General features: G+C 49.6%; 1 protein-coding gene across 3 annotated transcripts in view; it reads right to left on the bottom strand.

Annotated features, from left to right (window-relative positions):
- Positions 1 to 15,966, bottom strand: part of LOC147112070 (regucalcin-like) — a 62,512-nt gene that overhangs the window by 35,800 nt on the left and 10,746 nt on the right. The window contains exon 1 of one of the 3 annotated variants that reach the window (XM_085999582.1): positions 9,366 to 9,548. The exons of 1 other annotated variant lie outside the window; for it this stretch is intronic. The gene's annotated coding sequence lies outside the window, so the exon portion shown is untranslated. Of the gene's footprint in view, positions 1 to 9,207; positions 9,253 to 9,365; positions 9,549 to 15,966 lie in introns of those variants that run through there. One more of the 3 variants, XM_085999581.1, reaches the window with a different exon arrangement.

The following is a 15,966-nucleotide window of genomic DNA, read 5'->3' as shown; positions in this document are numbered from 1 at the left end:
GAGAACGCGCAAAGCACAGCCAGGGCTCAAGGGCTGAACAGCGTCCGCGGGAAGAAGAAGGGAGAGCGCGGGAGACGCCATTGAGCCGCGGAGAAGAAGGGAGAGCGCGGGAGACGCCATTTTTAGAAGCCGCAGCGGAGAAGAAGGGCGAGCGCGGGAAGAAAGGAAAGCGCGGGAGACGCCATTTTGTGCCAGCGGAGAAGAAGGGAGAGCGCGGGAGATGCCATTTTAGACAGCTAAATCACACCCAGGGATGCCGAAGAGTGGCAGTATCACTGCGTTCGACAATGAAGTCGAAGACTGGGCGACATATGTGGAACGCATTGAGGTGTACTGCAGGGCGAATGAAGTACCAGATGCTAGGAAAGCACTGGTTTTGTTAAATTCCATGGGTGCAAAAACTTATGGCTTACTGCGAAACCTAATAACCCCAGAGAAGCCCGTGGATAAGAATTTCGAAAGCATAGTAGAAATCCTACAGGACCACTTAAACCCCACACCGCTGCTGATAGCAGAAAGATTTAAGTTCCACAAAAGGAACCAGCATAAAGACGAAAGTAATGCTGAGTACTTAACGGAACTGCACAAGCTATCAAAACACTGCCAGTTTGGAGTGGGACTAGCAGATACATTAAGGGACAAGTTTGTGTGTAGGCTTCAAAGTGAAGGAACCCAGAAACGGCTTCTATCAGAAAAGGACCTTACGCTGGACAAGGCTTTCAGTATGGCAGTATCACACGAAGCAGCCGCACGGGGCGCTGCAGAGATACAACGGAGACCGCAAGAATATGGCACCAATGAAATGTCATATGGAGCAGGGAAGTGTTATCGCTGCGGCAGAACAACACACGACCAGAAGGATTGTTGGTTCAAGGACCAAGTGTGCAGACAGTGTGGAAAAGCAGGACACATAGCAAGAGTCTGCAGGTCAGGGAAGTAAACCAACAGCAAGAAATCTCCACAGGAGAAGTACAAAAAGGTACATAAGGTGATGGACAGTAGTTCAGATGAACAGAAAAGTGATACAGACTCCGGAAGCAAGGAGCTGGGTTGTCTGAAACTACATAAGGTAACCAAAATGGAGGATCACCAGACTATCTGGGTCACACTCAAGATAGACGGAGTCCAAGTGAAAATGGAATTGGACACAGGAGCAGCCCTAACAGTCATAAACCAAAGGGACTACAAGCGGCTATTTTCACATATACCCTTGAAAGCTACAGAGATTGTCTTGAAGACGTACACGGGGCAAAAAGTCTACCCCAAAGGAAAAATAAGGGTGAAAGTGATATACAAAGGCCAGGGAAAACTAAAATTGACCTATATGTATTGCCAGATGGAGGACCACCACTACTAGGACGTGAATGGATCCGGAAGATACAATTAGATTGGCATTCCATACAGGCACTGAAGGTTGAGGCCAAAAAGGATGACGACATCACACCTGGACGACTGTCAAAAATGCTAACTGACGCACAAGAAGTGTTCCAGGAGGGACTCGGAACACTAAAAGGCAGAACAGCAACGATTAAAATAGAGGAAAATGCAAGCCCAAAGTTATGCGATCCGACCAGCCGTCGAAGCAGAGCTGGAAGGGTTGGAACATTCAGGAGTACCGTCCAAAGTAGACTGGAGCGAGTGGGCTACACCCATCGTTCCTGTAATGAAGAGGTCGTTGAGTAATACGCCTGGGGAACCAAAGAAGGTCCGCATCTGTGGGGATTTTAAGGTGACAGTGAACCCAGTCCTTCACACAGTACAATATCCGCTTCCACGGATTGAGGATATTTTCGCCTCGCTATCTGGAGGTAAACGCTTCACCAAAATTGATCTGGCCCAGGCATACTTGCAAATGGAGGTAGAAGAAGCCTCGAAACAATACCCATACTCATAAAGGTTTCTACCAGTAAAACCGGCTGGTGTTCGGGGTAGCATCGGCTCCGGCTATTTGGCAAAGGGCAATGGATCAAGTCCTGCAAGGGATTCCAGGGACCCAGTGTTATTTGGACGACATCCTGGTCACGGGCGAAAATGACAGTGATCACCTCGCCAACCTGGAGAAGGTGCTCACTAGATTAAAGGAATATGGGCTACGAGCTAATCGCCACAAGTGCGAGTTTTTCCAGAAGCAGATCTCGTATTGTGACCACGTTATTGATGAAGAGGGGTTACATAAGTCCCCTGAAAAGATTGAGGCAGTAGTCAAGGCTCCAGCACCGGAAAATGTGTCACAACTGAGGTCATTCCTCGGGCTGGTAAACTACTACCATAAGTTCTTACCAAATTTGTCTGCAGTATTACACCCACTGAACACCCTACTGCAAACGGGGGTACCATGGAAGTGGAATGACGAATGTAAACGAGCTTTCCAGAAGTGCAAAGAATTGATCACATCAAAAGAGGTGTTGGCCCATTTCAACCCAGCACTACCAATTCGGTTGGCATGTGATGCATCACCCTATGGTATTGGAGCGGTGCTGTCGCACAAATTCCCAGACGGATTGGAGAGGCCAGTAGCCTTTGCGTCTCGGTCACTAACCTCAGCCAAGCGCAACTACGCCCAGATTGACAGGGAGGCCCTCAGCCTAGTATGGGGAGTAAAAAAATTCAACCACTATCTGCATGGGCAGAAGTTCACCTTGCTGACTGACCACCAACCACTTGTCTCCATCTTCAATCCAAAGAAGGGCATTCCGGTGATGACTGCACAACGGTTACAAAGATGGTCCCTTTTTCTAAGGGCGAACCAATATGAAATAGAATATAAAGGTACGAAACAGCATGGAAACGCTGATGGGCTATCACGCCTGCCACTGCCTACTCTGGAGGAAGCACCAGCAGTGGACCCTATTGAGATATTTTATTCGTCAATAATTGAACGATTGCCAGTAACTAACGCGGATATAGAGAAGGAGACCCGCAATGATCCGACACTGTCTCGGGTATATGATTTGACGGTGAGGGGATGGCCAACACATGGCGACTCACTGTTGCCAGCATTCTCCTCCAGAAGAGAACAGCTGTCAGTATGCCAGGGGACAGTGATGTGTGGATCCCGAGTGGTAATTCCACCCAAGTTAAGGGAGAGAGTGCTCAATGACCTTCACGAAGGTCATCTGGGAGGGGTGAAAATGAAAAGCCTTGCTGGGGCTTATGTGTGGTGGCCGGGGATCGATCAACAAATCGAGGACCTAACCAAGAGCTGCTCAGGATGCCAGAAGGTCCAAAATGCACCACCACATGTCCCTCTACACCCATGGGAGTGGCCCTCCTCTCCATGGCAACGGGTGCATATTGAATTTGCTGGTCCATTCATGGACTCAATGTTCTTAATAGCAGTGGATGCTCACTCGAAATGGCCTGAGGTGATAAAAATGCCCTCAATCACTACAGAGAAAACGACTGCAGTCCTACGGACCATATTTGCCAGGAATGGCTTGCCAGAGCAGATTTGCTCTGATAATGGACCACAGTTTGTGTCCGAAGAGTTTCGGAAATTTATGAGAAGGAATGGGGTAAGGCATTACACATCCGCCCCGTATCATCCAGCCACAAATGGATTGGCTGAGAGGTTCGTACAAACCTTTAAAAAGGCGATAAGGGCCATGTGCGATGATGAAATTCCACTACAGCATAAGGTGGACAATTTCCTGTTAGCCTACAGAAATGCGACACATGCAGTTACCAACCAGACCCCGGCCATGATGTTCTTTAACCGAAGGTTGAGATCTCGTCTGGATTTGCTCAGACCAAATGTGCGAAGAAATGTTGAGGATAAACAATTCCAGCACATCAATGAGAAGCCGACAAGGAGCTTCAATGTAGGACAACCAGTCTTGGCCCGTGACTACCGAACAGAGAAATGGCAACCCGGAACGATATGCACACGGCAGGGGCCATTAATGTACACAGTGGATGTCGGGGAGAACATTGTGAGACGCCACGTCGACCAGATCTTAGCGTCACAGGAACGAGTCAACCCCATGTCTCGCGTCCCTGGGGATGAACCCGACATACCGGTAGCATCTACCTCAGAAACAGTAGCAGTGGAAACTGATGAAATAACCGACGAAAAGGGGCCAGACTCGCCTCCGCACCAAGAACAAGAACCTCAGGAAAGGCGCTATCCAGAAAGGATCAGGAAGCCACCCCAAAGACTGAATCTATAAATGGACTATTTCAGTTTAATGTGCATGTTAAAGTGTTAATTGTTATTTGAACATTATGGGTACTGTTAATCTAAAAGGGGAGGAATTGTAGTGTATGTACCTTTAAGAGAGAACTACTTTTACAGCTCCTGTATACTGTAGTACCGGCAGTGACCACACCTGTATATAAGCCTTGAGCATGCCTCTGTACTGTCAGTCTTTAGACTGCCCTCCTCCAGTAAACACCTGTTGATTGTTAAGTTACAGCCTCCGTGTAGTTATTGGAAAACATCATACTTTAAGAATCACAGATTCAACAGCCTTCACGCACGGGCAAAGCTTAAAAAAAGAAGGAATTTCACCCCTTGGTTCAGAGGAAAGGAAATGCCGGTTTTCCACGCACGCGCTGTGCATGCTGAAAACCAGCACTTCCATCGGGCCCACGCGTGAGTACCCCGTCCGTACTCACGCGTTGGGACCCGAATTACTGGGCCAATAAGTCCCTTTATTTTTTTCCCTTTGCATTCATGTATCTGAACAACCCTCTTTATGTTGCAATTTCAGTATCGTCTGCGATTTCACACCAATCGGTGTCTTTTGAAAGAATCTAGCCTTATTCCGCTAATAACTCAAATATCTCCTTCAACAGCAACACTCGGTATCATTCTGGTAAAATTGGAGTCCTGTGTTGACAGTCTTTCAAGTGACTTAACAGAGCTCTTTAAAATGATGAAGGGGTTTGATAGGGTAGATGTAGTTAAGATGTTTCCACTTGTGAGAAAATCCAGAACTATGGGTCATAAATATAAGATAATCATTAATAAATCTAATAGAAAATTCAGGAGAAACTTCTTTGCCCAGAGAGTGGTTAGAATGTGGAACTCGCTACCACAGGGAGTGGTTGAGGCAAATAGTGTAGATACATTTAAGCTCGATAAACACATGAGGGAGAAAGGAATAGAGGGATATGCTGATAGGGTGAGGTGAATTAGGGCGGGAGGAGGCTCGTGTGGAGCATAAACACCAGTATAGACCAGTTGGGTAAATGGCCTGTTTCTGTGCTGTAATTTCTGTGTAATTCAAGCGATAGTTGGTGTGGAAACACAGGACAAAGTGACCTTTCTGCAGGAGTGTGTCGTGTTTCAAAGTTGGGCTTAAGCCAAGTTGTTGGGACAAAGAAGAGGGAGCTTTACCCTAAGTATCCTGGGAATGTTTACCGCTGACAGAGGAGTGGAGATCAGTTACATTCATAATTCTTTTTACCACCAGCTCCAAGTTCCCCTCCAAGCCACTCACCATCCTGACTTGGAAGTATATCGCCGATCCTTCATCGTCGCTGGGTCAAAATCCTGGAACTCCCTCCCTAACAGCACTGTGGGAGCACTTTCACCACACGGACTGCAGCGGTTCAAGAAGGCAGCTCACCACCACCTTCTCAAGGGCAACTAGGGATGGGCAATAAATGCTGGCCTTGCCAGCGAAGCCCACACCCCATAAACAAATTTTTAAAAACTTCAATTGTTATTCGTGCAAAAAGTCCAATCTATACTGAAATTGTATGATCACGATTGTACGATTTCTTCACTCAAAGGATTGTGAAACTTTGGAATTCTCTACCCCAGAGGACTGTGATTGCTCAGCCATTGAGTATACTCAAGACAGAGGTTGACGGATTTTTGGATACTTCAGGGAATCAAGGGCTATGGGGATAGTGCGGGAAGGTGGAGTTGAGGTAGAAGATCAGCCATGATCTTATTGAATGGTGGAGCAAGCTCAAGGGGCCAAATGGCCTACTCCTGCTCCAATTTCTTATGTTCTTATGTTCTTTAAGATTCACCAGCAAGGGGGCGGGGGGGATGAAAGGGGGAAGGGGGAGGAAAGGGGGAGGGGGAGGGGGAAGGAAAGGGGGAGGGGGAGGGGGGAAGGAAAGGGGGAGTGGGAGGGGGAGGGGGAAGAAGGGGGAGGGGGAGGGGGGGAAGAAGGGGGAGGGGGGAAGAAGGGGGAGGGGGGAAGAAGGGGGAGGGGGGAAGAAGGGGGAGGGGGAAGAAGGGGGAGGGGGAGGGGGGAAGAAGGGGGGAAGGGGGGAGGGGGGAAGAAGGGGGAGGGGGGAAGAGGGGGAGGGGGGAAGAAGGGGGAGGGGGGAAGAAGGGGGAGGGGGAGAAGGGAAGAAGGGGGAGGGGGAAGAAGGGGGAGGGGGGAAGAAGGGGGAGGGGGAAGAAGGGGGAGGGGGAGGGGGGAAGGGGGGGGAGTCCCCGAGCCCCCGAGCCCCGCCCCCCCGATCTCCCGAGCCCCGCCCCCTGCCCTCCCGAGGGCCGATCTCACGAGGCCCGATCTCCTGAGCCCCGCCCCCCGATCTCCCGAGCGCCGATCTCCCGAGGCCCGATCTCCGATCTCCCGAGCCCCGCCCCCCCCGAGGCTCACCCCCCCCCGATCTCCCGAGGCCCGATCTCCCGAGCCCCGCCCCCCCCGAGTCCCGATCTGCCGAACTCCGATCTCCCGAGCCCCGCCCCCCGTCTGAGCCGGCTTCAAGAGCAGAGAGAGAGACGCCGCCGCGCAACCTACCGCATGAGGCCCGGCCAGACTCAAGTCGCGCGCGCTGACTCCTGCCCCACCCGCCTTTACTAAGATGGCAGCGGTGGCGACGCTCGGCTCAGGCCCGTCCCCTCCAGCCTTCACAAAGATGGCGGCGATCGTGAGCCGCTTGTTGAGCGCGACGGGAGGTGCCTAGCTTGGGCGTGGCTGGGCAACAGAGGCCCAGGCTTACAGGCCTGGAAAAACGGTGAAAGGTAGGAAAATTCTAGATGTTAGAGAAAAGATTTACAAATTAATTAACTTTTTTTTAAAACAATTTGTGTTTTAAAAGCAACTTTTTTTTTGCTGGAAATGTAGATTTGAAAAGAAACACGCAGAAAGTGGGAAAAAGAAATGAACAGTTTGGAATCAAGATGGTGGCCACTCACCTCGGTTCAGAATGATAAGGCCCGCCCACACACGCACCGATTGGTCAACCGTCAGGTCACTGAACTGTAGGATTGGTCAATCATCACGTCACTCAACTGTAGGATGGCCCGCCCGCACACACAATGAACCCGCCCCCACTCGATGCAAATCAGCGGACAATGAGAGGAATTTTGAACACTTTTTGGATACCATCGGCACAATTTTTGTCCAACCGTCGGCACAATTTTTGTCCGAGCAAAAAGTAAATACACCTACAAGAGTCCCCTAATGAGCTTTCTTTTGATATAACATATGTGCAGGTACGCTCTATAACTTTTGATTGTATAGCCGGACAGAGAGACAGACAGAGAGACAGACAGAGAGACAGACAGAGAGACAGACAGACAGACATACCCTTTTATATATATAGATACCGCAACAGGGAAAGTATTACAATTGATTCCGTGACCTCCGGCTAGGAAGGAGAAAAATCAGTCGGGGTTCCGGTGACTCTCTGCTAGAAATTGCATGTGTATCCATGCTCAATGAGGGCAGGATCAGGCAGACATCTGACAGTCCCACAACATTCACAGCCCAGGCTCATACATGAACATTTGACATAGGACAGAAGGGCTGCTGATGCCCTTGGATTTGTATGTCAGCATGAAATACCCCAGCATGAAATACCCCAGCATGAAATACTCCAGCATGAAATACCCCAGCATGAAATACCCCAGCATGAATTACCCCAGCATGAAATACCCCAACATGAAATAGCCCAGCATGAAATACCCCAGCATGAATTACCCCAGCATGAAATACCCCAACATGAAATAGCCCAGCATGAAATACCCCAGCATGAATTACCCCAGCATGAAATACCCCAACATGAAATAGCCCAGCATGAAATACCCCAGCATGAATTACCCCAGCATGAAATACCCCAACATGAAATACCCCAACATGAAATACTCCAGCATGAAATACCCCAGCATGAAATACCCCAACATGAAATACTCCAGCATGAAATACCCCAGCATGAAATACCCCAGCATGAAATACTCCAGCATGAATTACTCCAGCATGAAATACCCCAGCATGAAATACTCCAGCATGAAATACCCCAGCATGAAATACCCCAGCATGAAATACTCCAGCATGAATTACTCCAGCATGAAATACTCCAGCATGAAATACCCCAGCATGAAATACCCCAACATGAAATACTCCAGCATGAAATACCCCAGCATGAAATAGCCCAGCATGAAATACTCCAGCATGAATTACCCCAGCATGAATTACTCCAGCATGAAATACCCCAGCATGAAATACTCCAGCATGAAATACCCCAGCATGAAATACCCCAGCATGAATTACTCCAGCATGAAATACTCCAGCATGAATTACTCCAGCATGAAATACCCCAGCATGAAATACTCCAGCATGAATTACTCCAGCATGAAATACTCCAGCATGAAATACTCCAGCATGAATTACTCCAGCATGAATTACTCCAGCATGAAATACTCCAGCATGAAATACTCCAGCATGAATTACTCCAGCATGAAATACTCCAGCATGAAATACCCCAGCATGAAATACTCCAGCATGAAATACTCCAGCATGAATTACTCCAGCATGAATTACTCCAGCATGAAATACCCCAGCATGAAATACTCCAGCATGAATTACCCAAACATGAAATACTCCAGCATGAAATACTCCAGCATGAAATACTCCCGAATGAACAACCCCAGCATGAAATACCCCAGAATGAATTACCCCAGCATGAATTACCCCAGCATAATCCACTCCAGCATGAACTCTCCCTTCAGGGTAGGAGTGGAGATAATTGAAAGCAAAGTTACCGAAAAACGTGAAGATACAACAGTGAATAAATAGAAAATACTATTTATCATTTATGCAGAAGTTAAAATAAAATCTACTGACCACCGGCTGCAAAAAACAAAGCAGATCTTGTTCCCCATCCCATCCAGTACCTATTGCAATTTATCTTCGCTTGGAATTTTCATGAGGGATCCCCCGCCGTAATTTCGACAGAAGTTCGACGGAACCCACCCCCCGAGATATTATATAAACGGTAAAAACCACCATTTACCTCATTTCTCCCGGTGATTCCGCGGGAGTTACAGTGGGAGATCAGGAGAATCATCTTGGAAATTCCCCCCTTATATTCGCAGAAATTATATATTAGTGTCGGCAAGTATTGAGAAAATTAAACACGCTTATAGAATCTGAGCATTAAAAACGCAGTACCTGGTGAGACGACAGGATTAGCACAGGGAGCGGTGGATGTGCAGTCAGCTCTCCAGTTAGGTGTGAAGCTGAAACAGCTCCGTCGTTTTAAAAGAACTAACCGAATTAATATTTAACTCGTCTCTAAACTGCAGGGTTTCATTGTCAGCAAATATTTCCTGTCTGTTAACAATGTAAGGCTTTAAACTGCACTGATGGCTGAATTCTGTCCACCTCATTCAACCGAAAATGGGAGAATCAGGGTCAGTTACCGATTAAGTGAGAATCTCCACAAAGTGATTACTAATCTGCAGTTGAGCATTTTGTGAAGAACTCCAAAGTTTCACATATCTTTTATTTGTTTTGTCTAATCTATAAAAGAAAACACGAACGAATACTTGGAAGCCTGGTTAGATTTTTATTGAAAGGTTACTGCTGATTATTAAGCATAAAAGAAAGACTTGCATTTATATAGCGCCTTTCACGACCACCGGACGTCCCAAAGCGCTTTACAGCCAATGAAGTACTTTTTTTCCCCCAAGTGTAGTCGCTGTTGTAATGTGGGAGACGCAGCAGCCAATTCGCGCACAGCAAGCTCCCACACACAGCAATGTGATAATGACCAGAGAATCTGTTTCAATGATGTTGATTGAAGGATAAATATTGGCCAGGCCACCGGGGAGAACTCCCCTGCTCTTCTTCAAAATAGTACCGTGGGATCTTTTACATCCACCTGAGAGAGCAGACGGGGCCTCGGTTTAACGTCTCATCCAAAAGACGGCACCTCCGACAATGCAGCACTCCCTCAGTACTGCACTGGAGCGTCAGCCTAGATTCTTGTGCTCAAAGTCTTTAGCGTGGGGCTTGAACCCACGGCTAATACACATAGGCAGGAGCCTAGAAGTTACTGTTAATGATATTAGCAGCGGAATATTTAACGCCTCATCTAACATTCCTCGATCCACAACTTTAATTCAACCTGTTTATTTTAAATCGATTACCACCTCTGCTAAAACAGTAGAGTGAAGAATGTCATACACATGTGTTAAGCATTTCTCCACCCAATATCATCAATGGTCATTGGAACAGGAGCAGGCCATTCAGCCCCTCGAGTCTGTTCCACCATTCAATTAGATCATGGCTGATCTACGCCTCAACTCCAGTTACCTTGGTGCCATATTCCTTGATACCCTTACCTAACGAAAATCGATCAATCTCAGTCTTGAATGCTCCAATTGACCCAGCATCCACAGCCCTTTGGGGGAGAGAGTTCGGGGGAAAAATTGGGTTGTTTATCGCCTCCCATTAGCGCCTCTGGGGGGTCGCTAACGACTTACCGCCTGAGCCGATTTTAGCGCCGCCCGCGAAATTGACCTGGCGCTTTGCGGTAGCGCTAAACACTACCGCCACGAGATCTCCTGCGCCCGGAGATAATGACGTCATCGAAGCGCGCAGCACCCCGGACCGGAAATTGGTTCTCGCCCCCTGCCTTAGCGCCTGCTGTTAGGAACGACAGGTAGAGGGGGACGTATTGCAGTTGGCTGGGAGCTGGGGGAGTGCGATATAAAGGCGGGCGCTTCCTGCTTTTTCCTGTCGGCAAAATATTCTGCATACACAGGTTGAGAGAGTTAGAGAGGCGCCCGGAGAGATTTAACGCTGTCCTTCAAGGAGTTTTGTTCCTGAGCAACACTTTTCAGGTTCCCATTTCTCTGAGCTTTATATTTACCACATTTACAAGATTAAATGGGGGCTGTACTAACTCGGGGCGTCGTCCTCCAGCTTCACCTTCGGAGGCAGCAGAGGCGCAGAGAGAGAGTGGCAAATGTGGCCAGAGGGAGGAGGGCCAACCGGCCTCTGCACAGGAGACCTCACCCTCCCAGGGTATTCCGGGAGCAATTCTCCAACATTCATTTGTCTGAGGAGCAGTGCTTCAGAAGGCTGCTCTTCAGCAAGGAGGTGCTCACTGAGCTCTGCCACCTCCCGCAACCAGATCTGCAGCCTCAGCTCAGGACCAGGACGTCTCTGTCGGTGGCAGTCAAGGTGACGGTGGCCTTGAATTTCTATGCCAGCGGCTCCTTCCAGGCTTCAACTGGGGACATAGCGAATATCTCCCAGTTTGCCATCCATTGTTGCATCCATGAGGTCTCAAAAGCTCTCCAGAAAAGGAGAAGAGAATACATCTCTTTTCCCATGACCCGGAACAAACAGTGCGAATGCGCATGTGACTTTGCTAGGATAATAGGCTTCCCCGTGCTTCAGGGCGCCATTGACTGCACGCATGTGGCATTGCGGGCCCCTCATCACAATGCAGAAGTGTTCCGAAACCGCAAAGGCTTCCACTCTCTCAACGTCCAGTTGGTTTGCGACCACAGACAGCGCATCCTTGTCGTCAATGCCCGCTATCATGGCAGCAGCCACGATGCTTTCATCCTGCGCCAGACTGGTGTCCCAGACCTGTTCCAACCACCGCATCAACCTCATGGCTGGCTCCTCGGGGACAAGGGTTATTCACTCTGCACCTGGCTGACGACGCCGCTCCGTAACCCCAACACTCCTGCTGAGCTCGCCTACAATGAGAGCCATAGCACCACCAGGAACCTCATTGAGCAGACGATCGGCATCTTGAAGCAACGGTTCCGGTGCCTTGACCACTCTGGAGGAGCCTTGCAGTACTCTCCCGAACAGGTATCGCTTTTCATTGTTGTGTGCTACATGCTTCACAACCTCGCAATTATGAGGACCCAGCCATTGCCACCAGGGATTGGTGGACCACCTCAGGAGGAGGAAGAGGGAGAGGAGGAGGATGAAGAGGAGGATGAGCAGCACCAACGTGGGAGGGATGCGCTCAATGTTGCCTCGGCAAGGGCCGTCCATGAACGCCTGATAAGACACCGCTTCTGACGAATGACAGAGGAGATGGCTTTTGGGATGAACAAGCACATCATCACAACCATCCCCCAGCCCCTATTGCTGGGCCACTAAAAATGTTTATTTATCTGACAAACTGTGTCTTATTTATTCAGCGCAACCAATAACAAACAAACACAACAATTCATTAATTAACAAAACTGGTTCTTACCACATCAAGATAAGTGTAAATAGAGTGAACAATATATTAACATAAGCATCCAACTTTGGGACAAACATTTCCCCTATTTGTTGGAGAAATTTTAGTTATTCGCCCTTCGAGGATGAGCTCCATCCCCTGCGCACTTCCCCCCTTCCCACCCTACTGCTCCTCCATAATGTGGCCCCAGTGGCTGCAGCAAGGCTGGCAGAAGGCTGCTGAATCTCGAATCCAGAGACTGGAGATAGCCTTGAAAGACACCCTCGACCAGCTCTGGGCCTGGGGGGCACGGCTGCAGACTGCACGAACTCTGCATGAGCAGCAGCAGTCTGGGCTGGCTGTTACAGGTTGTGGCAAGTGCAATGGCGGAGTGGCAGTGGTGGGAGCAGGAATGCTGTCATCCTGAGAGAGGACAGCACCTTCCTGCTCGATCGACACACTGCCACTCCCCCGGGGCAGTACCTCAGCATCTGGAGCAATCTGCTTGAGCACAGATTGCTGGCCTACTGCGGCGCGGTGTGAGCCCTGGTGGACTGTGTGCAACCCAGTGAGGATGGTAGCAGTCAGCGCTTGCATGACATCAATCTGAGACTGCATGTGAGCAGTCTGAGACTGGATGGCACCAACCAATGACTCGATTGCAGCACTAAGCCGTTGCGTTGCCTCGGCCTGTGCTGCAATAGATGCTGCCACCTCACCCATTACACACGGCATGGGCTCTGAGTGTCCACGGTCTCTCTGCAATTCAACCATCCTCTGCAACGAGACAAGGATGGGTTTGAGGGTTTGCGCACAGATGACAGCTGTGCTGGTGGCGGACTCCTCCACGCTCCTAGCTGGTGCATCCATGCTCTCGGGCACCCTTGCCACTGCACCCATGAGCTCAGTGTGCATGCTCATATCCTGAGTATTCATGGGCGCTATATCGAGGTCCTCGTCTTGAGTCCTGTGCAGCAGAACCCGTGCGTGTACTCACCCTCCGGGAGATGGCCCTGAGCTTCCCTTCCCCCATGGCATTGCTGCAGCCCGCTGGGTCCCGGAGCTTCACCCACATCAGATCCAAACCCCCTGCTCCCCTCCAGTGAACGCGTGGCCCGAGTGTCGGATATCTCGTCCTCGGGAGACGCAGGCGTTGAGGCGCGGGCTTCGTGTTCCTCCTCCTCTCCCGTGTCGCTGCCACTGGTTGGTTGAGGGACAGGCTGGTCAGCTGGTGGCTCACTATCTGAAAGCAGGAAGGTACAAGAGTAACTTTAACGTGAGGGCAGGGGGGCAGGAAAGGAGCAAGGATTGGAGACAGTCTAGTCAGATGGAAAGTGTAAAAGGCTGGTGTTGTGAGGGGGAGGTGGTATGAGAGAGGAGAGAAAGCTGATGAACATACCGTTGCTGTCTCCAAGGGGGTCGACCTCTCCAACGGCCACAGCACTGACAACATGACTGGCAATGAGTCTGTCGATTCTCTCCTCCAATTGTGTGAGGGGGTGCAGCTCCGCCTGTCCTCCTCCCGTCCATTGTTGTTCCCTCCGATTATGTGACAGCTTGGCCTGCAAGAAAAAGGACAGCATGTGAGTGAGTGTGCAGCCATGTGTTTGGCAGATGTGCCCACCATAGTTGAATAGCCGTTAATGTCTGCAAGGTGTGGGGTGTGCATGTGGCTTTTATGAGTTGGGCATAGTTGTTGGGTGAGTGTTGGGCATTTGGGTATTTACACTGTCTGTGCACAGAGTGAGGTTGAGATGGTGGAATGTAGAGGTTTTTCAAGCAGGTACTCACCCTGACCACCCGAGTGAGGTCGTTGAACACCTTACGGCACTGCGAATGCGTCCTTTGGACCAGGCTCCTCCATGAAACGTGCTGGGCAACCTCCCTCCAAACCCTTGTAAACTCACGGGGCAATGGCCTCCTGCCAGTCTCTGGAAGCAGCATTGCCCGTCGGCGTTCCACAGCGCCAACCAGAGCGAGGCGCTACCTCAGAACGCTACTGAATCTCAGGCGATGTCAATTACCTTATACTCAGACCGACTGGCGCCGTCCAGTTCTTAAAGGGGAGGGTCCATCTTGCTGCACAGCCTCACCCTGCTCATTGCAGCGTTTGACATCGGCCTGCAATCAGGTAAAAATCTTCATCAAAGATTTATGATGGATACTCAGAGGACTAGCGAGCCCCTTTAAGAACTGGACGGCACCAGTCTGTCTGAGTATAAGGTAATTGACATCGCCTGAGATTCAGTAGCGCTCTGAGGTAGCGCCTCACTCCCCGACGTTAGCGCCCTAAGAGAGGTGTGTAGTGCTTGATTTAACGCTCCAATCACCTCCAGGGGCGCTGGAGATGAATTTTGCGGTATTTAGCGCCAGGCGCTAAAATTTGCACCCGGCCAATATTAGCACGCCAAAATGGGCGATACCCAATTTTTCCCCCTTCCAGAGTTCTACTACCCTTTCCTTACTAAACGGCCTAGCCCCGATTTTAAGATGATGTCCCCTCGTGGTTGATTCCCCCATCAGAGGAAATAGTTTCTCTGTATCTATCCTATCGAATCCTTTTAACATTTTACACCCTAGTCTTTATTATATTGAATTCTAAATGTGCTTAAAGTGGATATAACCTAGCAATGGATGAGTCTTGGGGTGAATTGATGTGGGGGGATTCTGCTGCGGAAATTCACCCCCGAGGTGCGGAACTTCACGATGGTTCATAGCTTGTGAATCTGTTTGTTGTTGAATAGATCAAAGGTATTCAACCTGTGGGTCGTGAGCCCCTGTCCCACACTCGGAACAGTAGGCAGGAGCTGAGGTAACAGCAAGGAAGCGAGATGGCCGGGAGGACCCCCTGAGAGGAAGAGAAGGCGCCTCAAAGAGCAGGGTGGCAGCAGCAGTGAGGAGTATCTCAAGAGAGAAGAGGATCACCGCAGGTTCATCATTACGTCGCAGTTGCCTTATTGTTTTGGGAATGGGAATCGCAAGCAATGTTCCCTCTAATTCTTTTTTTGGGTGCGGGGTCCCTTTAACTGGCTGTGCCGCCCCCTTTGAAATTTTGCGTATGCGCGGTTTCTTGCACTGAAAGGCCGGTGAGCGGCCTGTGCGGGACCTCCAGACCGCCGCGTGGCCGTGCAGCTCACCGGCAACATTGATCGCAAGTATACAAAAGCAAAATACTGCAGATGCTGGAAATCTGAAATAAAAACAGAAAATGCTGGAAACACTCAGCAGGTCAGGCATCATCTGTGGAGAGAGAAACAGAGTTAACGTTTCAGGTCGATGACCCTTTGTCAGAAGTGGAAAAAGCTGGAGATGGAACAGATTTTTAAGCAAGTGCAGGGGCAGGGAAAGGGGGGAGGGGAGGAAAGAACAAAAGGGAAGGTCTGTGATAGGATGGAAGGCAGGAGAGATTAAGAGGCAAAAGAAATGGTGCAAGACAAAAGGAGATGGTAATGGGACAAGTTAAGAAACAAAAGATGGCTCTAGATGAAGTGTAAATGGCACGGGCAGAATGAAAGACAGCTGCCATGTGGGGGAGAGAGAAAAAAATGGGGAAAAAAAGGATAGGGGCAGAGGTTA

The sequence above is a fragment of the Somniosus microcephalus genome, chromosome 10 (genome assembly GCF_052327205.1).
Source record: "Somniosus microcephalus isolate GS21.2 chromosome 10, FLI_Smic_1.0, whole genome shotgun sequence".
Taxonomy (NCBI): domain Eukaryota; kingdom Metazoa; phylum Chordata; class Chondrichthyes; order Squaliformes; family Somniosidae; genus Somniosus; species Somniosus microcephalus.
Note: the sequence above shows the minus strand (reverse complement) of the source record. Positions and strands in the feature narration are given on the sequence as shown.